At 46.2% G+C, this 22,214-nt stretch overlaps 1 protein-coding gene across 3 annotated transcripts in view; it reads left to right on the top strand.

Moving 5' to 3' along the window:
• The window catches only part of SPECC1L (sperm antigen with calponin homology and coiled-coil domains 1 like), a 909,747-nt gene that overhangs the window by 437,385 nt on the left and 450,148 nt on the right, over nt 1–22,214 (top strand). The gene's annotated exons all lie outside the window — the stretch shown is intronic.

The following is a 22,214-nucleotide window of genomic DNA, read 5'->3' on the forward strand; positions in this document are numbered from 1 at the left end:
GGAGATATCACGCTATCGGGGTCACCACTGAAAGGAAGCGCCCCCAATTCAGCACGATCCTCCCCGCAATGAGAGACAATAAGGGACTCTCCCGTAGTGGGAATAAGACCAAGACAGAGTGCGGGTGAGCGTAAGTGGGAGTTTATCCAAGGATAAGGCATGCAAAGAACTCTGCAACCTACGAGAGCGCTCTGCCTGACAATAGCAAAGACAGGCGTATTTCTAATACAAAAAACGTCATCAACACCTAAACACTATAGGGGGCACAAGTCAATTGGGATTGGGTGGTGTCGACTAACTATAGGTGTTGCTGGCGCGGGGTTGGTCTTGGCGGGACGACGTCACTGGTCAGCCTCGTGGGTTGGGTTGGGCCTGGCAGGCCGGCTTGAGGTCATCCATGCGGTGTTGATGTGCTGGGGCAGCCTGTGACAATAACGAATACCTTTCCTGTCTCATTTGCCCTAGGCCATGCACACTACAGTTATTCAGAAAATGACATTTACGTTCATTAATAAATCGCTTCACCAGCTTATCTTATAAAATAAACACAACACATGAGGAATGCACCTCGTGAGAGGTCTGGTGGTTGTTGGTTGGGGTGAGATTTACCTGTGTCTTATTGACCGGTATTTTAGGTCACGGGACGGGGCTCTGGGACCTGGGCCGAGTGATACATGTCTGTCTGCTGCGTTAGAAGTTATTATATAGATGGGTCTCTGTGTCTTGTCCCAATGATGGGGGTCGTCCTTACACGGGGTCAGGATTCTTGGGGGGGTTCGTGGGGATTTATGAGAGGGTGCTGGTAGATCAGTGGGTTCATCCGTGGGTTTATTACCGTGCTGTAAATAACACAGGTGGCGGGCTGTGGCCTTGGTTGCGGCGCCGGGGCCTCTGACTCTCTGAAGTAACGCCAGCTTGGTTGGGGGAGGTGAGGGAGCGCAGCACAAGTCTTAGCTTTTTTATCTGGCAGGCTTGGTGGGGTGGGAGAGGGAATGACCTTGCATATACTCACAAAGGTATTTTCCTCGTGCGTTGCTGATCAGTGAATGCAGAAGTTTTATACTGTTCTGCCTTATTTTAACGTTATTCAGACACACATATATATATATATATATTTCATTTTCGTTACACATTTCTTTAATACAGTCGGTTCCAGTACCTTTTCATTACCTAACATTATGTTCACTACATTGTGTGCGTATTGTATGTACATTAGACGTTATACGAGGGATATCTAGGTTATGGCCTACAGAGATTGATGCTCGCCGCTTTGGGTGATTCAAAACATATATGAGTTCAAGTTTCTACATACTATTGAAAAACACTTTTACAAATAGAGGTTACACGTTTGGTCAACATCTTTCTCCGTGGTTATAGCAGCATTAGTCCAGACCTGGAGGGATATCATATAACGTTACATTTTTATGGTTCGTTCACATTTTAAACAGAGGTAGTTCATTAATACCAATACTTGAACTATTTTCTACCTTCTTCAGATAGTGATGCTTCAGCTTTTTTCCCCGTTGCCCCGGCCTTGCGGTCCGGGTCATACGGGGTGCAATATCACATTGTTACTAATATAATGTTGCCGTGTTGGCATCTCGGGTTTAGCTCATCTCCGACTTTCTCATGGGAACGCGCTCGCAGCGGATCTGCCAGGGCTGCTGAGGCGGCAGAGATGCATGAAAGGCCCTCCAAAGGTGGGGGCCTCGTTACAGTGTGCTGAACTCACACCATGTTTGCTGTGCACGATGGCGTCTAGGCCTAACTTAAGTTTCGGTAAATGCAAAGACAGGGTGCGTGTGGGCAATGTCGTCGGCGGGTGAACCCCCCTCCACCTGGGCCCGGGTGGCATGAGGGTGCTCCCACCGAGCCATGGTCCTCACCTGGGGAGGGAGCTGTAGGTGAGGAGGGCCTCGTGGCCATTCCTCCCCTACACTTGGCGAAGAGCTGCTAAGGAACCGGCAGCAGCAGCGAAGCTGTCAAGGATGCAGTCGTGCCAAACAGCAGCAGCTTCACCGGCAAGTGAATTCAAAGCCAACGGGAGAGCTGAAAGAGGGACTGCAAAGCGGGAGACGCCATTCCAGAGTGAAGACTTCACTGCAGCACCGTGCCACAGTTCGGAAACGCTATCAGACACTGGTGTGTTGGCCTAGCGATGGTGGGAACCCTGGGGCGTACCGACAGGCACATGAACAATTAAGTTAATTTTGAATAACGAACAAGTAAAATAGAAAGACATAATTTGCACAAATCCTCATGCAAGAGATGTTAAAATGGGGCAAGTTGGAGCAAGTATGCCACAAGTAAATGAATATTGATGAAGAAGTTAAGACAGAAGTGAACAAGTCTCCATATATGAAACATCAATTCAGGGAAATTTGGAGCAAGTAGTATCTAAAGCCAATGAAATATAGACAGTTAAGGAATACGACTGTACTATTCTGAAAGGCAGAGCAAACATTGAAAGAAGTCCTGGTAAAGGAAGTTAATCAGGCAGTGAGTCTTTGGGGGAAAGATACCGGGCAGGAGAGTATACTACGGGATCTACAAAGAGAAGAGGGGGATTCCTGGCAGGGCAGTTCACCATGTAATCCATTTAAAGTATATGAAAGTAAATGACATTGTGAAAAGATACCTGGCAGGAGAGTATACCAAGGGATCTGAAGAATCTACTGAATAATTCCTGGCCGAGGGAGTATACCAGGAAGTCATCCTTGAGAAGTTGTTATATAAAAGAGACAGCTTTGCCATCCATAGAAAGATATTGAATGGAAGAGACACTTTTGCTATCTGTAAAAAGGTATTGTGTGGAAGAGCCACTTTTGCAATACTTGAAGCAGTTGTTTAAAAGAGAAACTTTTGCCAGCTTTGAGAAATTGTTGTATGGAAGAAACATTTCTACCATCCTTAAGGAAACATTGTTTGAAAAAGACACTTTCACCATCATTCCTGAAATGATCGGATCTAAGGACTTCTTGGAAGAAACCATTTTTATTGGATTTATCTATTTGCTTTACATATTAACACTTTTTGGCTAAATCTAGATCAGAGAAATGTTTCCTTACACTTATTAGTTTCTAGTTTGAGGGTCAGATATGTTTTGGACACAAGGACAGTTTAAATATTTTTGACAAGACGCACGCTGATTTTTAGTGTTTCCTAGGTAGGTAAACTCTCTTTAGGATAAGGACAGAGAGGCCTTTCTCCAACCCTTTTCTTTTTAATAAAAATGTTGAATGTGGAAAACACCACCCCTTTGTGTCCCTCCCATTTCTGACCCCTCACACAAAGGACCAGTGGAATGACTCCCTTCATTTGGTCCTTCTATAAAGGTTCTCCACAGTGGTCTTTAAGCACTCTTGCAGAAAACCTGGATTCATCTCTTTAACTCCTTCCAGGAAGTAGAAAAACTCAGTCTTATTAAGCTTCCACTTATCACTCTGATTAGGGAGAGGGCTCAGGTTGGACTGTGCGTGTGCAGCAGTGTTGGGTAGACCACTGCTATGAGGGGGATGACTCCCAACACATTCTGCTTGCTCAGCGGTATGGGGGTGACCACTGCGGTGAGGGAGATTACCCCTGATGCTATCTGCTTGAGCAGTGGCATTTGGCTGATCAATACAATGAGCAAGATGAGTGAGATAATTCCTGATGCACTCTGGCTCAATGGGATGGTTCAGTTTATCAATGGTATCCAGTGATTTTAATGAATAGAAAAAAGAGAATGGCTTTAATAACTAAACAAAAATAACAAAAAAATATCAGTTTATTTTTTTAGATTTTTTAAAATATATACGGGGTTGGGGTAAGGAGTTCAAACTGGTGGGGAGGAGCATGAGATGGGTTTAAAAGCATAGGGAAATGGGGGCTTCTTGGGTAGACCCCCCCAAATAAAAATAAAAAATATTTTTCCGTTATAAAGGTTATAAAATCATTCTCTTTGATTTATTTTGTTAAATCACATAACCTTTGTCACCACTGTGACGAGGGAGATAACTCCTGATGCACTCTGGCTCAATGGTATCGTTTGGGTTGTCAGCACTGTGGTGAGGGAGATAACTCCTGATGAACTCTGGCTTCTTGCTTTTCCCACCATTCCCGTTACCTTGTTCTCTGATGGGACACGGCTCCAGTTCTTCACGGGGTCACGGGTTCCTTCCTCTGTGATTTTGGACACCTGCGCGGCTCCATGCCAGACTCCAGCTGGTGGTATTGGCACTGTTTTTAGACCTCACAGTCCACCTTCGTCCAGTTGCGCCACCACCTTGATTGCTTCTTCCTTCAGGCGAGTTAGCTCCCATCCAGCACCTGGGACATAGTAGCAGCATCTGTTCTTTGCAGCCTTTGCCAGGAGGTACAGCTTCTCCGTGCCACTGGTCCTCCCAGTTTGAATCTCCCAGACTGGACTTGCGTGCTGCGGGATTCCGCGACGAGATCCCTATAGTTGGTTTTTGCTTTCGACTTTATATTGTTGAGACTGCCCTCGCCAGCTTGTTGCAGTATTGGCTGGGGCTTCTCTTTACTTTACATTTGTTGAGCGGCTCATTTTCTTCTTCATCCCAGTATGTTCTACATTTGTCACAGTCATGGCATACAATAATACATGGTTCTACTATCTTTTGTGGGAGAAAATGGTGACTATGAGGGTAAGGGGCTCTGTGACATTGTTGTAGCGAGGCCTTTCCCCAGGTGGACGTCCTTATCCCCAGGAAGTGAGTCCCTCCCTATGTGATCCTTCCGCATATTACCACCCATTGGGGACTATTGGGTAGCGGACCACCCCTCCACCACCCTCCCCCAGTCCCATAGGAAAGGGCTCCCTTCTGGGGAGAAGTGAAGAGACTTGGTGAATCCTCATATGTCAATAGCGTCAATCTTTTGGGAAAGGGAGAGATCAGATGGAACTAAAGCGGGTTCTCTATCAGATTCTGTTAGGAGAGCGCCCATAGTGATGGTAATATCTTGGTTTGGCTCCTACTCATCACTGTTTTAGCAGGTTGACATGATAGATTTGGGTTTTATATTGTCTATCTGGCTGGGAAACAAGATAATTTAAAGGGCTTTCCTTTTCCAAGATGGTATATGGACTGTGCCATTTAGAAATCATCTTGTTTTCATAAATAGGCAGAAGTTATGTTATGTTATTTTGCATTTATATAGCGCCTTATATACCATTGGTATGGTCTGAAGGCGCTGGTAGGTTGAACGCCCTTGGGAACCGAAGTTCAGATCAGTAGTCCAAAAGGTGCGTGTGAGCACTGGGTATGTGTGCAGCTTGTGCAGTATTTGTGTAATAGCTGCTTCTTAGCGGTAGGTGTGGTGGTTTCGAGATCAGGAGTATGTGTTCGTTCTGGCAGAATTTATCCAGACCGGATGTGGCTGCGTTAGGCCTGAGGAGAACGCCTGACTGGGTGGTGTGTAACCAGCAGTGTTTATTTAGAATGATGTGGAGTGAGCGGCGGATGTTGGTATGAGAACAGTTATACCGAATGGTGTCATAGTATCCCTGTGTTCTAGTTGAGTGGTGATGTAAAGGAGAGAGGTAGGTAGGGGAAAGAGGTGATCCAATATGCTATTGCCCCATCTCCCTGTTAAACACACACGCAAATATCTATGGGAAGGTCCTGCATAGGCTGCTTCATGATTGTGCGGCATTTAATAATGTAATTTCTCATTTCAACTAAGCTTTCAAAAAGGGAATGCTACACAACTGCCCAGTATGTAATCTTGAGCTCACGAATCAATAAGGCATGTAGGATCAGAGGGAGACGTTTTTCTTGGGTTTTTTGGGCCTTAGCACAGCTTTTGATCTTATGCCGAGAAGCAAACTCTGGCAAGTCCATAAGATATTGGTAGTTCCGAGACGACTCCTAAGTTGCATAAGGACACTGTACAAGGAGAACAGCGCACAAGTGAGATTTGGTAAGACAGAAACACCATTCTAAGTATCCCAGTAAGACATGGGGCTCAGCAAGGGTGCGTTTTGGCACCCGCATTGTCTGTCCTGTTCATAAACAGAATGGTGAGCTGCCTGCTATGGTATACATCAGGCGTGCCAATGGCTGCTGGCAGACCAACCTCTCTACTCCAGTTTACGGATGATGCAGTCCTAGTTATGTTATGTTATGTTATGTTATTTTGCATTTATATAGCGCCTTATATACCATTGGTATGGTCGGAAGGCGCTGGTAGGTTGAACGCCCTTGGGAACCGAAGTTCAGATCAGTAGTGAGAGTAGGGAGAGTCGAAAGGTGTGTGTGAGCACCGGTTATGTGTGCAGCTGGTGGGTATTCGTGTAATAGCTGCTTCTTAGCGGTAGGTGTGGTGGTTGAGAGATCAGGAGTATGTGTTTGTTCTGGCAGGATTTATCCAGACCAAGTCTGGCTGCGTTAGGCCTGAGGAGAACGCCTGGCTGGGGGGGGGTGTAACCAGCAGTGTTTACTTAGAATGATGTGGAGTGAGCGGCGGATGTTGGTATGAGAACAGTTATACCGAATGGTGTCATAGTATCCCTGTGTTCTAGTTGAGTGGTGATGTAAAGGAGAGAGTAAGCGTGGTGGTGTGATATGATGGGTTATATGCTCTTTCAAACGTTCTCTGCATTTCAAATCATACTATATACTTCACGCAATTCTTTGCATTCCAGTCCGTTCCATGCACTTCTATCCACCCCAGCCTGGTCCATACAATCCAGTCTGTTCCACGCACTCATGTATTCAAGCCCGCCCCGCGCGCTCGAGTCTTCCCTGTGTGCTCCAGTCTGCCCCACGCATGCACTCCTGGCTGCCCCATGCTCTACGCATTCAGCAGCTCTACATACTCATCCATTCTACGCACTCATCAGTACTGGATGCAATCTGTGCTCACTCGTTCTACGTACTCGTCCGTTCACTCTGGGCACTCGTTCGCTCCAGGTACTCATCCGCTTTATGCCCTCACACGTACTATGCATTCACCTGTTTTACGCCCGCATCCCCTCTACGCCCGCATCCCCTCTACGCCCGCATCCCCTCTACGCCCGCATCCCCTCTACGCCCGCATCCCCTCTACGCCCGCATCCCCTCTACGCCCGCATCCCCTCTACGCCCGCATCCCCTCTACGCCCGCATCCCCTCTACGCCCGCATCCCCTCTACGCCCGCATCCCCTCTACGCCCGCATCCCCTCTACGCCCGCATCCCCTCTACGCCCGCATCCCCTCTACGCCCGCATCCCCTCTACGCCCGCATCCCCTCTACGCCCGCATCCCCTCTACGCCCGCATCCCCTCTACGCCCGCATCCCCTCTACGCCCGCATCCCCTCTACGCCCGCATCCCCTCTACGCCCGCATCCCCTCTACGCCCGCATCCCCTCTACGCCCGCATCCCCTCTCCACTCGTCCGCTCTGTCCACTCGTCCACTCTGTCCATTCATCTGCTCGGGCGATCTACACATTCTCAGCACTTCCATATTCATCCGCTATCCACATTCATGCGCTCTACATACTCATCGGTTCCACGTACTCGTCTGTTCTACACACTCATCCGGTTTACGCTCATCCGTTCTGAACATTCATCTGTTTTACGCACTCCTGCGTTCTACTTGCTTCTCTGTATTTACGCTGTCATCCGCGCTACACACTCTTCCGCTCTACAAACCCAGCTGCTTTAAACACTCATCCGCTCAACATGTTCATCCATTCTATACACTCATCCAATTTCCAAACTCATTCGAACTATATAGTTATCTGTTCTTCCACTCATGCATTCTTCCACTCTGCGCAATCATCTGTTCCACCTGCTTCATCCATTCTAACTATTTCATCCACACCAATACTTCGTTCACTCCTCATGAATTCTGTCCATTTCAGGAGCTTAAATCTCTTTACTGTTTTCGTATGATTTACTCTCATTAACCATTTCACTGCTTTGATCTACTTTATTCGTTTAGTTCTAATTGCCTTCTAGTTGTCTTATTAGCTGTCAATTTCTCGCATCAAGTAGTTTGTTGAATTGGTGTCATTGAGTTGCTGTTAGTCTGTTTGGGTTAGTTTGGTACGGGTTGGTTTTAGAGGAAGAGCCAGGCTTTCAGCAGTTTGCGGACAGACGTTAAATCCTCAGTTAGGCGGATGTGGGGTGGGAGTGAGTTCCATAGCGTGGGGGCCAAGGCTGAGAATGATGATCCGCCTAACCGGACTGAGTTTGTCTTCGGTATGACTAGGAGGCCGGCTGAGCTTGATCTCAGGGTGCGTAGGGTGTGATAGAGTTTTAGCTTGTGTTGAAGATATTGAGGTCCGGTTTTATGCAGTGCTCGATGGGAGATGCATAAGGTTTTGAAAGTCACCCTTCGGGCTACTAGAAGCAAGTGCAGCGTTTTAAGGCTGGGGAGATGTCTCTTGGGCCGAGCGCAAGTAGCAGTTTGGCTGCCGCATTTTGTGCCCTTTGGAGTTTATTCAGTTGGTACCTGTGGACTCCGAGGTATAGGGGGTTTGCGTAGTCCAGTCTTGATATAACGATTGATTGGACCACGGCGAGTCTGTTGGGAAAGGAGAGATATGGAAAGATGCGCCTAAGGGTTTTAAGGTGGTAGTGGCAGGACTTTGAGAAGTTGTTGACTTGGCGCGAGAGTGTTAGGTCAGAGTCAAGGGTGCATCCAAGATTTTTCACTAAGTTGGAGGGGGTCGGTGAGTTGCCCATGGCGGATGGCCAGGGTAGTGGGTGCAGAAGAAGTTCAGAGTTGCCACATACCATGATTTCTGTTTTGGAGGGATTAAACAAGAGGTGGCTTTGGGACATCCAGAGTTCTATGTCGAGGAGGCAGGAGTCCAGGTCAAGAGTTGGGATTTGAGTTCAGGAGTTTTAGAATTATTTGAGTGTCGTCGGCGTAGTTGTAGCACAGGATGTTGTGTGAACGAATTATTGGTGGGAGGGTGATCAAGTAGAGATTGAACAGGAGGGCAGATAGGCATGCTCCTTGTGGGACTCCCGTGTCGACTGGTCGGGCTTTGGAGGTATAGGTGGAGAGTATCGTTATTTGGTATCTATCTTTGAGGAATGAAGCTATCCATTTAAGAGCGGTTCCACGAATTCCAAGGGAGTGGAGGCGGTCTAGGAGGATTGAGTGATTGATTGTGTCAAAGGCGGCGTATAGGTCAAGAAGGCTTAGTGCGGCACATCCCGCGGAGTCTGCCGTCATTTTGAGGTCATCCCAGATTGAGGTTAGGGTAGTTTCAGTTCCGTGACAGACTCTGAAACCTGATTGGGCGGGATCTAGGAGATTGTTGGCTTCGACAAAGGCATTTAGTTGGGAGTAGGCGATTCTGTCAATGAGTTTGGCAAGGAACCTGGTGTTTGAGATGGGGCGGTAGTTTTGGGGCTCGAGAGGGTCGAGCGAAGGTTTTTTAATTAGAGGTTTGACATGAACCGTTTTGAATGCATCAGGAAAGATACCGGAGGAAAGCGAGGCATTTATGATGGATCTTGCGTGTTCTCCAGCGCAGGTGGAAGCGAACATTTCTTTGAGGTTTGTGGCTGGGCAAGGGTCCATCGGCGAGCCAGATGGTTTGCGGGCAGACAGAAGTTTGAGAAATTGCTCTGGTGATATTGGACTAAAGGATTCCGGTTGTGAAGTGGTCACAGCCGGTGGGCTGGCTGGTATGGAGGGAGGATTGCCTGGTGGATGTAAGAGAGCTGGTTTGGTGGCTAGAGTATTTGTTCTTTCAAGAGCCGTGGTGTAAAAGTGGAGGGAGAGTGAGTCGCACAGTGATGGTGAGGGGGTCAGGAAGGTCGTGGTGCAAGCCGGCTTGGTGAATTCAGAGATGACCCAAAGGACAACCCTACTCTTCGCCAAATACTACTTGACCCATGTCTACTTGTTCAAAACCCTACGAGTTGGTGTTTTGGCTGGGCAAGATCCTTATCCCAAGAAAAATCGTATGAATTATTCTGAGAGATTGCATGGGAAGGAGCCAAATATGGATACTCTGGTCCAAAACCCCACCAACCAATCCAATATTGGTTGGCCCACTAAAAAGGTACAGGGTATGACTCGTTTATTATGTGACCTACTGTTCCTGTGTCAAATGTATTCTCACGATTTGTCATACTGCCGCCATATGGGTTTTTAGTTTCTGTATGGTCTGAGAAATTGGTAGTCTTTGTTCCTCCCACCTTTCCCTTAACATGTTTAGGACATCCTGACGCTTCCTCCAATAGAGCAATTCAAATGGGGAATGCCCCAAGGATGCGTGGGGTGTTTTCTGGATAGTGTATATGGCTCCAGGTACCATTACTTCACAGTTCGTTCTGCCGGCCTCAACTGATTTTCTTCATATTTATTTATGGGTTTGATAGAAATGGTCCACCAGACAGTTGGTTTGTGGCAGATATACCGAGGTTTTTAAGGTCTTAATATTGTGCATTTCTTTTACCTCTTGTATGGGTTTTGACATAAAGGTAGTACCATGGTCTGTAAGAATCTCTTTAGGAAATCCTACCCTCAGAATAAAATGCCAATTTGCTGGGTTGTATTATTACGGAGGGGAAAGGCTTCTGGATAATGAGTGGCGTAATTGATAATGATGAGACCTCCATGCTGTGCACTGATATTAACAGAATGAAATAAAGGTCTTTTGTAAAGACTCTGATCTAATAACTTGACTGTCTACTGAGGGTGCAGCACATCTCTGACACGCCCACCACTGGGCTAAAGGCACAGATATAGATATATATATATGGGTTCAGTCTGGCACCAACAAACACTACTAAGGTGAGCATCTCCTACACTCCTTCCCTTAACCGATGGGTGCACAACATAAGGCTCGCGGGCCAGTTGCGGCCCGCCATGCCGTTTTGTCTGGCCCGCCAGCAACAAAGACTTTCCTAATGGAGGGCGGCCCGCAAGCAGCATCGGCCACCCTCCATTAGGAAAGTCTTTGTTGTCTTCCGGGCCGGACAAAACACTGGCCCTCATTGGTTCAGTGCACACGATCCACGCAGCTCCTAGGAGCCATGTAGTACGTGTGTGCTGCACCAATGGAGTGCTAGCACTACAGCTGGCATGGCCAGTAAGGCTTGATGCCGGAAGCCATATCAGCCTTGTCACACCCACAACAGCCGTAGTGCCAGAAGCCTCGCCAGCGTTCCAGCACGTCTGGGTAAGTACATGATGGGGGGCGCTGTATGTTTGTGTGTATGTCTGTCTGTCTGTCTGTCTCGGGTCTGTCCTGACTGTGTTTTTTGTTTTTGTATGTATATTGAGATGCAGAGGTGGGGGGGGGGGTGTCGGGTGTGTATGGGTGTGTTTGTATTTGTATGTCTGCAGTGTATGTTGAGATGCAGGGGTGGGGGGTGTGTCAGGTCTGACTGAATGTGTTTGTGTGCAAGTTCAGTGTATGTTGAGATGCGGAGGGGGTGTGTGTGTGTCGGGTCTGCCTGAATGTGTTTGTGTGCAAGTGCAGTGTATGTTGAGATGCTGGGAGGGAGGAGGGTGTCGGTCTGCCTGAATGTTTGTTGTTGTGTGCACATTCATTGTATGTTAAGATGTGGGGGTGGGGGGTCCTGGTCTGTATGCGTGCATGCTTGTGAGTTTGTATGGTGAGTTGGGGGTGGGGGGTTCAGGTCTGTATGGGTGTATGCTTGTGAGTTTGTATGGTGAGATGGGGGTGGGGTCTGTATGGGTGCATGGTGTATGCTTGTGGGTTTGTGTGCTGAGTTGGGGGTGGGGGGTTTGGGTCTGTATGGGTGCATGGTGTATGCTTGTGGGTTTGTGTGCTGAGTTGGGGGTGGGGGGTTCGGGTCTGTATGGGTGCATGGTGTATGCTTGTGGGTTTGTGTGCTGAGTTGGGGGTGGGGGGTTCGGGTCTGTATGGGTGCATGGTGTATGCTTGTGGGTTTGTGTGCTGAGTTGGGGGCGGGGGGTTCGGGTCTGTATGGGTGCATGGTGTATGCTTGTGGGTTTGTGTGCCGAGTTGGGGCTGGGGGGTGCGGGTCTGTATGGGTGCATGGTGTATGCTTGTTGGTTTGTGTGCCGAGTTGGGGCTGGGGGGTGCGGGTCCGTTTGGGTGCATGGTGTATGCTTGTGGGTTTGTGTGCCGAGTTGGGGCTGGGGGGTGCGGGTCTGTATGGGTGCATGGTGTATACGTGTTAGTTTGTATGCAGAGGTGGGGGGGCTGGGGTCTGTATGAGTATGTATACATGGTGCATGCTTGGTGTCTTGGGGCATAGTGTTTGCATGAGGGGTGGGTGTCTTGGGGCATAGTGTTTGCATGAGGGGTGGGTGTCTTGGGGCATATTGTTTGCTTGAGGGGTGGGTGCCATGGGGCATAGTGTTTAATAAAAATTGGGGGTTGAAAAAGCCTCCTGCCACGCCCCACCACTCCTACCACCCCACCCACATTTACTTTTCGGCCCACTATAGCCATCATGTAAGGTACCTTTGGCCCTCTGTCAAAATCAGTTGTTCACCCCTGCCTTAACCCCTTAAGTGCCACGGGCGAGGTATCTCGTCCTTGAGTTTACCTCCCTGTTGCCAAGGACGAGATGCCTCGTCCTTGGCACTTAAGGGGTTAATGAAAGAGAAAACGTTAGAAGGCATTACATGGCGACATACCGGAATCACCAAATAAGGCCGTGGCACAGGGGAAGGGGGGAAGAAACCCATGGCAGTTAAAGGGAGAAGACCCTAAAAATCTTCCTCGTCACCTAATTGCTTCCCACAACAAACCTCTTCAGACATACTTCGGTTTGTTGTGTGCGCCTCACAAATATTTAAAACTTCATCTGATAAATTCCTTTGACAGGTGATCTACTGCAAAAGCCCTGGATTACGAACTGTCACTTAAAATGCGAATAGCATTTCCCATCGTTAAGATTGTCATGGGACGACATCTGCAGGTTTGGCTTTTATTGTTGACAACATATTTTCCCAAGAAGTTGTCTTTGGAAATTACTATGCATATGGAACAATTACTTCTAAGGCTGCCAGATAGCTATAGATTTCTCAGGCAGGGCATGGTGCATTGTATGGAATTTCAATGCTGCCCTGGGCCGGCCCAATTCTGCATGATCATCACTATAATAAATGGATGGATTAGCTGCCAATCCGCTGGATCAATCCCAGCGGAGATTGGTGCAGCTCAATTACCATATAAATCGCCCTTCTTCTACAGCCCTGTGTATTCTCCCTTTAGATGTATTCTCTCTGCTCCGGGAGTCGCAAAGACCTGTCCGTCCCTGCAATTATGGAAGGAGGTGGGGCTTGTGCATGAGGCTGTCTAGATCCTGCCTGTGCCCTTGTGGGTGTAATGTTAATTTATTCGCACTGAGACTAAAGCCATCAATACAAACTCTTAGAAGGATCCTAAGCCAACCCCTGTGGTCACTTTTTTAAAGCTGATATTTGTTCTTTTCTTGTGCAACTTGAGTGGCTCAGGGCGCATTTAAGTAGGCACACGATGTACTTCCTCAGTCGCTTTCCTTTCACTGCCTTTACTCCAGTCCCTCACCCTTCACTTGCGGACTCTTCTCCTGCCTTCCAATTCACTATTATGTTGGTTCTCTTTCTGTGAAGGTTTTAATTGGCCTCTGCCCTTTTTGCTACACAGGTTTTCTTCCCACTGCCCTTTATTTCTCCCAGTCTCCTCTCTCGCCTTTGCTCTCCAAAGGGCTTGCTTTTTTTCTCTACATTTATGCGCCTACACACTGCCGGCTTGTGGATGCAATGTTTGATCGTTGGTGATACTGCCATCTTTCCAGTTTTGATCAGCAATTACTTTCTCATGACAGTGATTTTAATGGCTGCCAAAAAGTAAGTGGACTCCTGTGGTGTTCCTTTTTTCTAGGAGGGTAGGGCAGTGAGGAAGGTGAGATTCAGATTCTGCCTTTTGCAGGGAGTGTGAGATCCCTGGGATCTGTCATCCAGGTGGCCAGGACACGGCCATCGCTTTTGGATCCAGTTCCTGGGGGCGGACCAGTGCAGGAGGGTCACCTGGGTGAGGGGTCATCAGGGAGTGGGAGTGAGACTCCAGATGGGCAGATGCGGTATCCCCTTCCCTGTAACACCTTAACCCCATCCTACCAGGTAGGACACTTAAGAACTCAACCACCCACCTCCCCCTTCGCGTTCCCAACACAAACATTCCTCACAAACAGCTCACTACGAGAGAAAACAGACTAACACCCAATACAAAAGTCAGGCAGGGTCAGGCAATTACTGCTGACCATTACACACACTTGATTTCCATTACACTTCCCCACACGGATAAAAGGTGTAGCACGAGAGCACTCTCGGAGAAAGGCAAAGCACACGAGGAAGCAGCAGTTCCAAGATGACAGTTTAATACAAGGCGAAGACGGCAAAACCGAAGGGCAATGCAAGGAGAGGAAGTACCCTTGATCTTTTCAATGAAAGACTGTTACTTTCAAGAGCCTTTGAGAATAGGAAACGTAAGATTAGGAATCAAGGCTGCAGAGGCCCGAAGTGGACGACTCATCAGTCCGAGCCGACAGCTTGAGGCAGACCGCACCAGTGGATGCAAAGGACGGCAAAGCGGCCAAAGAAAGCCAGTGAGCCCCTGCAGAAGGGTTGGGAAGCCAGGGCGCTTTGTCTGGTCTACCGCATACTGGAAAGAGTATGAAATTGAGCTTAGGAAGCTCGAATAGGGAGCTAGGAACACTGGGACTGTGTGTAAAGGACCAAGACCTGTATGGAAAAGAGACTGAGAACCATTATATGATTGGAAAGCAAGTTGAAGCTAAATCCAATCTACTCGGAAACATGCATAGAAGTACATATTATAATTTTGAAAAGCCTGCCAAGGAAGCGTACCTGGCACGGAAAGTATACAGGTCTGGGACTCGCACCCAATTGTGAATTCTGCAAAGAGAAGATATTGAAACTACAATTCAGGGCAAGGGAAAGTACCTGAAAATACTGAATTGTGAATCAAAGTGTTACACAGTACTGGCAGGAGAGTATTTATTTTTAATTTATTTTATTTTTTTCATTTATAGTAGCACTCAAAGCCTGCGGGCATCTAGGCCTGTTGCATACAGTTGATTAAGTAGAACTGTTACATGCAATCTTTTTCAGTGTAGGGCTATTGCAATCAAAGTTAGTCAATCGGAAGGTGAGAGCAGTTAGTTAAACAAGTGAGTTCTACGTTTTTCCCACAAAAGGTGGAAGGAGGGCTCCTCTCGAAGTGTGAGTGGGAGATTGTTCCAACGTGTGGCAGGAACCCAAGTGAATTGTGAATGGAAAACTGAGTTTTGGCAGTATAGTATACCATGAACCAAGTGGAAGGAAATGATAAACTTTGTATGAAGGAAAATAAAGGTAAGACCCATATCCCTTTTAAAAGTAGATAACATTGTAATCCAGAGTAAGGGTAAAACCCCTGAAGTCCTGGAAGGTTTCTTTGTATGGAATTGACACAAAGTTCTGCCATGAAGAGTATACCAGGTGAAAAGTGGAAACTAAAGGTGAACTGTATAAATTGAATAGAACTGAGAATGTGATGGGAATCGGGAGGAGAATGCCTATCAAGAAGTGGATGGATTCATTTATTTGCACCTTTTGGAACTTTTCTTTGAACTGCTGGAGAATAGCTATAGGTTGTAGCTAAAGAGACTTTGCCCCTTTTCACATTATTTTAGGTTTAGCGTGTGAGGGTCACGTTAGAGTTTTGGACACAGGACATAGGACTTATTTTACTTTGGACATTCTGACAGTAACCTAAGTTATTTTTGTTGTTGGGGAAACTCCTTGTAGAGTCATCCAACCCCCTTTCTTTTTGTTTATACAATAAGTCTATAGCAACCAAACGAATACCTCTGTGTTCAACTTTTATACTTGACTCCTCACACGTGCTACAGTCTATTCCTGTGTTCTCTGAGAACTAATGCAGCCCCCATACCTGTATTCTGGGATTTCCACTGCATCCATATTCTTGCTTTTTTAGAGGATCAATGTAGCCCCGTTCCTGCATTCTGGGAGACCTTGTGAAGCCCTCTTTCCATTTTCTTTGAGACCCCAAGTAGCCCATTTTCTGTGTTCTGATATCCCACTGCAGCCCTGTACATGTGTTTTGGGAGACCCGCTTATGCCCTGCTACACTGTTCTTCGAGGGTTACAGCAGCACCATTCCTCTGTTCTGGGGGGAATCACATCAACCCCGTTCCTTTGGTCTGGTAGATTTTCTGCAGTCTGTCACAAGTAATGGTATCAACCGAAGACTCAAGGTCCAGCAGGTTGCGTGCAACTATGATTCATTGATGCCCAACATGGAGGTTGTTGTAAGGCTTTTATGATCTTAACACACAAAACTGTGATACTTCTCAGAACAACTTTGCAGAGTTTCAAGGACAACACATTCACGCAAGGGCGAAGATTCAAATCCTAATCTAATATAGGACTGAAGTCCTGAGTCCAAGTTTCCTCCTCTACAACAGCTTATGATCAGGGTTGTATATTCTTACACAGTCACTACAGCATCTGGGTACAGGGTCCTTCTGTCATGGTCTGGAGCACTAGCTGGCGCTTTGCGCGTTGAAGGTCTTGTCTCTTTTTTCCTTTCTTTCTCTCTTTAAACCCCTCTCCCTCTGTCTGTCTTCCTGCCTCCATCCATCTATCTATCACTTTCTATCTCTCTGGGCCAGTTGTGATTCTCCTCGCTTTGTTATTGTGACACGCTCTCCTCCTCCTTCCTCTCTAATCACAACCTCTTCCTCACATCCCTGCTGCACTTCTACTCTTCCTTGATCATTCCTCCAACTTCAGCCTTGCCCTCATTTATTTAGATTTGTTTTTGGTTTAATATAAACCTTTGCAAAGTTTATTAACATTTACAATCATGTTTACAAATGTCTAAACGTATTCCTAAAACCATTCGGCTGTACTATGTCAAATTAAGAAATCGAACAAAATGTACAATAGCCTTCTGGATCCTCCTGTTTCTTGTCAAGAGTATCAATGTCCATAGTTCATGTGGTGTAGTTATTACACAGTTCTCAAACAGGGGTTTCAAATATCCTCATATTTCCCAATTTATGGCACTCTCTTAATAAATGTTGAAGCAATTTGACTGCTGTACAGCCACAATTAAATCTGCAACTGCTGTCTTCATTATTAATTTGTTTCCGACGTGCTTTTATTTCTCTAGTGTAGAGAATATTTAGTCAAAATCATAAAATTGTCTATAATCTGCGCTGGGAGCTTTAAGCAGATAGCCTTCTGTAACTTCCATCTTATCAATAAATATAGTGGTATGGCCACATTTTATTAATTTTTGTGCGGTTGGGATTGGGAAGAAGAATTTCTTCATTTATATCTGCTTCTTCTAGAATCGGCTTTGTTTTCCTCCAAATCTGCGCAAATGTCTGGTCCGCTTTTTTCTTGTACTCGGCAAGTATAGTGAGAACAGATGGTCATTGTCCATGCTCCATAAACCTCTCCTGCGTCGAGCAGATCCTCCATTTGTACATTCCGTACAATGAGGGTAAACCCAGTTCATAACGTAGTTTAACCATTGGGACAGATTTAGGGATTTTTAAGATAGACTTCTAATCACGGCTCTCAATTTTTAACCTTTGTTCCTGGTTAACCAGTTTCGTCTCTGATCCATACAAGAGTATTGGAACAGTTTTTTTTAGATCTAAAATGATTGCTGGTTCTATTGAAAACTTTCCGAATTAGTACAGGATTATTTTGGTTTGAGATATAGCGTGGTTTACTTTTGCTCGAATATCCTCGTTCTAGGATTGGTCATTACTGATGTTGACTCCCAGATACTTATAGACAGCCACCTCTTCCAATAATTTAGTATCCATGTACCATTTATTAGCTTTCTTTTTTCTTGCTGTCTTTGTCGGGTGTATCGATAATATTTTTGTTTTCTGGACATTTATCACCAAATCATTTCTTTGAGTGTCATTTTCTAAGATGTTAAGTAGATTTTGTAACCCCACTGGCGTTTTAGACATTAAAATCAAGTCATCAGCATAGAACAACGCCCTTATTTTGGTAGTACCTAAGCGAGGCGCGTCCGCTTCGGTATTCTCAAACTCCTTTGTCATATCAGAAATAAAAATATTGAACAGGGTTGCTGCCATCAGGCAGCCTTGTTTCAGTCCTCGGTTTGTCGTGATCGGTTCTGTTAACCCTCCATCTTGGGTTAATCTTGTTTGAATTGTTGTATGTTGAAACTGATGAATGAAATATAAATGTTCAGGGCAGCCGACCGTTTTCAATTTATTCAGTAATTTATTTTGTGAAACCGAGTCGAAAGCGGCTTTAAAGTCTACATATGCAATGTATAGGGATTGTTTAGATTCGGTCGTATGTGATCTTATTGCTGCTATAGTCATTAAGTTGACTGAAGTACTGAGTACTCAGACCTTTCCTGAATCCAGATTGGTATGGGTCGAGTAGATCGTTTTCTGTCAGCCATTTATTAAAATCCCTCATGATGAGACTCACAAATAGTTTCCCTGGGACGTCCAGAATGGCTGTGGGCCGGTAGTTGTTGGGGTCTTACCTGTTACTTTCTTTAAAGACCCGAGCAATTATGGATGTCCGCCATGTCATTGGGGCGATTTGGCTAATGAACACTTTCTTGAATATTTCAGATATCACACTGGCCCAAGTGGCAGAGTTTTGCTTCAGTGTGAAATTAGAGAGGCCATCTGGCCCAGGAGCTCGCGACTTACTTAGTTTAGCTATCAAATTTTCTATGTCTTGATCGAAATAGATGGTGTCCATAGGTTTCGCTACTTTGGTATTACAAAATTGCTCTTCTACTGAGGCATAAATGGTAGTAAAGTGAGTCTTCCAGTGGCTTTCAGATACAGCATTAAGCTGTATTGACATTTGCTCCTTGTGGCTGTCAAAATTGAGCACCCCAAATCTCTTTCGAGTTTTTATTCATTATAACTTGTAGCATGGATTGACTATCTTTTTGGTATAGAATACTTTTCCTGGCAGTGATCCAGTTCTTATAGTTAGTCTTCAGCTTTTTAGTTGACACAACTTTTTCAAAGGTTGGCAATAGTCAGGCATTTCTTATTTCTCTGCGAAGTTGTCTTTTCCGATTCTGAGTTTCGCTGTCAAAGTTGTGCTTGTTCTTGTGGACTGATCTCTTATGATTTCCTAACACTTGTTTAAATATTTGCAAAGTTTTTACATAGTCACATGCACCAGAGTTTTTTTCCTCAAGGTTGTTCTTAATGATTTTATGTACGCTGTTCACTAGGTCTTGGTCCATTTTAGACGATTATGTCCACTTGTTATAGTGACTCTCTGAGGGTATTTCACTGGTTTATGTTGCGGTTTACAGGGCCATGGCCATTTCAGGATTAATTGATTTTGGTCACTAGTATCTTGGTTATTAACCTTGAATGAGTCAACACACGGTAGCATCCTGTTAACCAGGTATATGTAGTCTATAATACTTGTTTGTTTTCCCCTCCTCCATATGGCTGCAGCTGGTATATCAGTTTCAATGGTTCCATTGGCTATGATAAATCTTCACTCATTCATTAGTGGAATCCATCTGCGGGTTTCAGATGTTTGTGTACATATTTATTTTTAGTTAAGCATTGGATGTTCAAATCTCCCGCAATGATGGTTGTGTAGATTGTTTGGTCAATGGAAATCATGTCCATCAGTTTCTCAATGATTTCAAAAAGTGGGTTACTTTGAATTCTTAAATGGTTCCAGTATATGTTTATCACTGCGAGTATTTTATCTTGTATGTGTAGTTTGATTAGCTGGATGTTCTCATTTGGTTTTTCCCATGCTTCAATTGTGCAACCTGAAGAGATTTTTGCAGCGGCTAGACCAGCCATAGGTCGTCCTTCTGTCTTCTTTAGCGCTGAGGCACATAGAATTACAAAATCATCCCATACTGGGGTGTCCGTGAGCCAAGTCTCCTGTAACAGTATGAAATCACCTTGCTGCAAGTTATGATTTAGCGAGTTTACCAAATGACTGACCGCGGGTGTTCCAGCTAATCAAAGTGAAACTTTGTTTGGTTAGTTGTTAAAGCGGCTCTTCAGGTCAGTTCTTCCCTTATTTCTCTTAATATTCTCCTCCTTCCTCCAGCTCCAACATTTCCCTTGCACCACTTCTCATTCTGCAGGGAATAGAGTGCCTGGTCACCCTTTTATGGTTAAGGTGCCCTGGTCTCTGTAGTCATTGCAGGCCCTTTGTTCCTTGGGCTCCTCTGAGCTCTCTGATACCTTCCTCTGGCACTTCTTTGCAAAGCTCATTTGTACTTAAGCTTTCCCGCACCCACAATGAGAGAACAGAGCCTCTTTTATGCTGCCTAGACTAGGTGTCTGGTACCTGAATGGCTGGGGTGGTCAGGTGGTTCCCTGCAGTGATCAGAGATGGGAGTAAAGTTTTGCATTTCAGGACTCGGCTGGGGGCGGGGGGGTGCTCATTTTTAATCCATGCCACGTAGTCTGCAAGCTTGTTTGGTGAGCAAGTGGTCTATATTTCTCCCAGCTTATACAGAAAGTAAAATACTGTTTCAGAGCAACCACAGGGCGAGGGGAGGGAACACGGGAATGAAATAAATTACAAAACAAAATGTTTAATAAGGGCAGTGGAGGTAAAGAAATACAAACCTACTATGCCTTGTGAGTATTCAGAACGTGCAAGTGCGGCAAGGAAGAGGACAGAGGGGGTAAGTGCTGGGGAGTCCAAGATCAAGGGTGAGCGACAGATGAAGTGCTTGAGTTGATGAGTGCTACACGGCCTGGAGCCACGTTAGGTGTATGTGCGAACCTCTTGGTCGGAGGGTGTGCCAAGGCAAGTGCTGAGGGTAGACCGAGCTGGGCCGATTGGGCCTGAGAGGTCAGGGGCCCCTTGGATGCATAAGGGCCCCGGACACCAATCACAGCAACTGTGAGATTAGCAGATGAGAGATGATGGGAAGGAGGAGGTAAAGAGGAAAGTCTTCAAGAGTTTCTGGAATTTAAGAAACTCCTGCTCAAGGCGCTGAAGCAGGGGTTGGCTGTTCCATAGGAGGGAGCCAGCTGAGGAAAGCGATCAACCACCTACCCTCTGTTTAGTGAAACGCTTTACACACAAAGCTGGTGCAAGAGGAACATAGTGGTCTAGAGGGAGAGTATTTAGGGAGATAAAGATGAAGATAGTGTTATCCCTGGGCTCAGACAGCCTTGTGGATGATGCAGAGGGATTTGAATTTAATCTGTGCAGCAACTGGGAGCCAGTGAAGACTTTTTTAGGAAAGGAGAAATGCGGTCCCTGGGCGTTTGTGAAGGAAGAGCTGAAAGTGGGACTTCTTGGCAATTTCCTGAGTGTGAGGGATGGAGGAAGGGGAGAGAGAGGAATTGAAGATGACTCCAATGTTTCTGGCTTCAGGAGAGCCCAAGGAGGAAGGCCAGAGTGAAGGGAAGAAGCAGGGAGCAGAGACCCGATGGGGACTAACTCCGTTTTAAAGGCGTTGAGGCATGGATCGTTGGAGGTACACCAGAACTGGATGGCAGAAAGGCAGTCGGGGATGATGGAGGGTGCAAGAGGGGTCAGCAGGAAGTTTGAAAAAGAGCGGTGTGTCGTCTGCATAACACTGAAAGTTGGAGGATATGACGCCTGCAAGCTGAGCAAGGTAGATGTTAAAGAGCCAAGGGGAGAGGATAGAAATTGGGGACACCACAGATGGCTAAGGAAGTAGGAGAGGGGTAAGGTGCCCGGTTAGACTTGGGAAGATCGGTCAGTTAGGAAGGATGTCGGCCAGTCCAGTGCCCGTTCCGAGATACCAAGGGTATCGTGGAGCCTTTGTATAAGGATGGAATGGTTGACTGCGTCAAAGGCAGACGAGAGATCAAGAAGGATGAGGACAGCTGGGTAGAGTCCAGGGATGCGAGCAGTTCTACAGAGGTGTTCAGGAGAGCAGTTTCCGTGCCTCTGAATGCTTGGAATCCAGATTATTGATGGTCATGTTTTGTCTGTTCAAGACCTGCTGTTGAACAGGGAGGGGGTGGATTTTACCCCTTGCTGTTCTGGCTCAAAGAAGGGTAGGTATTTATGTGTGAACTGAGAGTCCAGATGTAATTGGATTCCTCCCCACCCCACCTGGTGTCAAACACTACCTAACCATTACCACAAAAAACAAACCCAACACAATTACCGTTTTTTCCGAACTGAAGCCACCAACAGCACATTAGAGCTCTCTTGCCCTCTCGATCCCACTTACTAACCCTCTCAAGCCC

The sequence above is a fragment of the Ambystoma mexicanum genome, chromosome 10 (assembly GCF_040938575.1).
Source record: "Ambystoma mexicanum isolate Mex_15411 chromosome 10, UKY_AmexF1_1, whole genome shotgun sequence".
NCBI classification, from domain to species: domain Eukaryota; kingdom Metazoa; phylum Chordata; class Amphibia; order Caudata; family Ambystomatidae; genus Ambystoma; species Ambystoma mexicanum.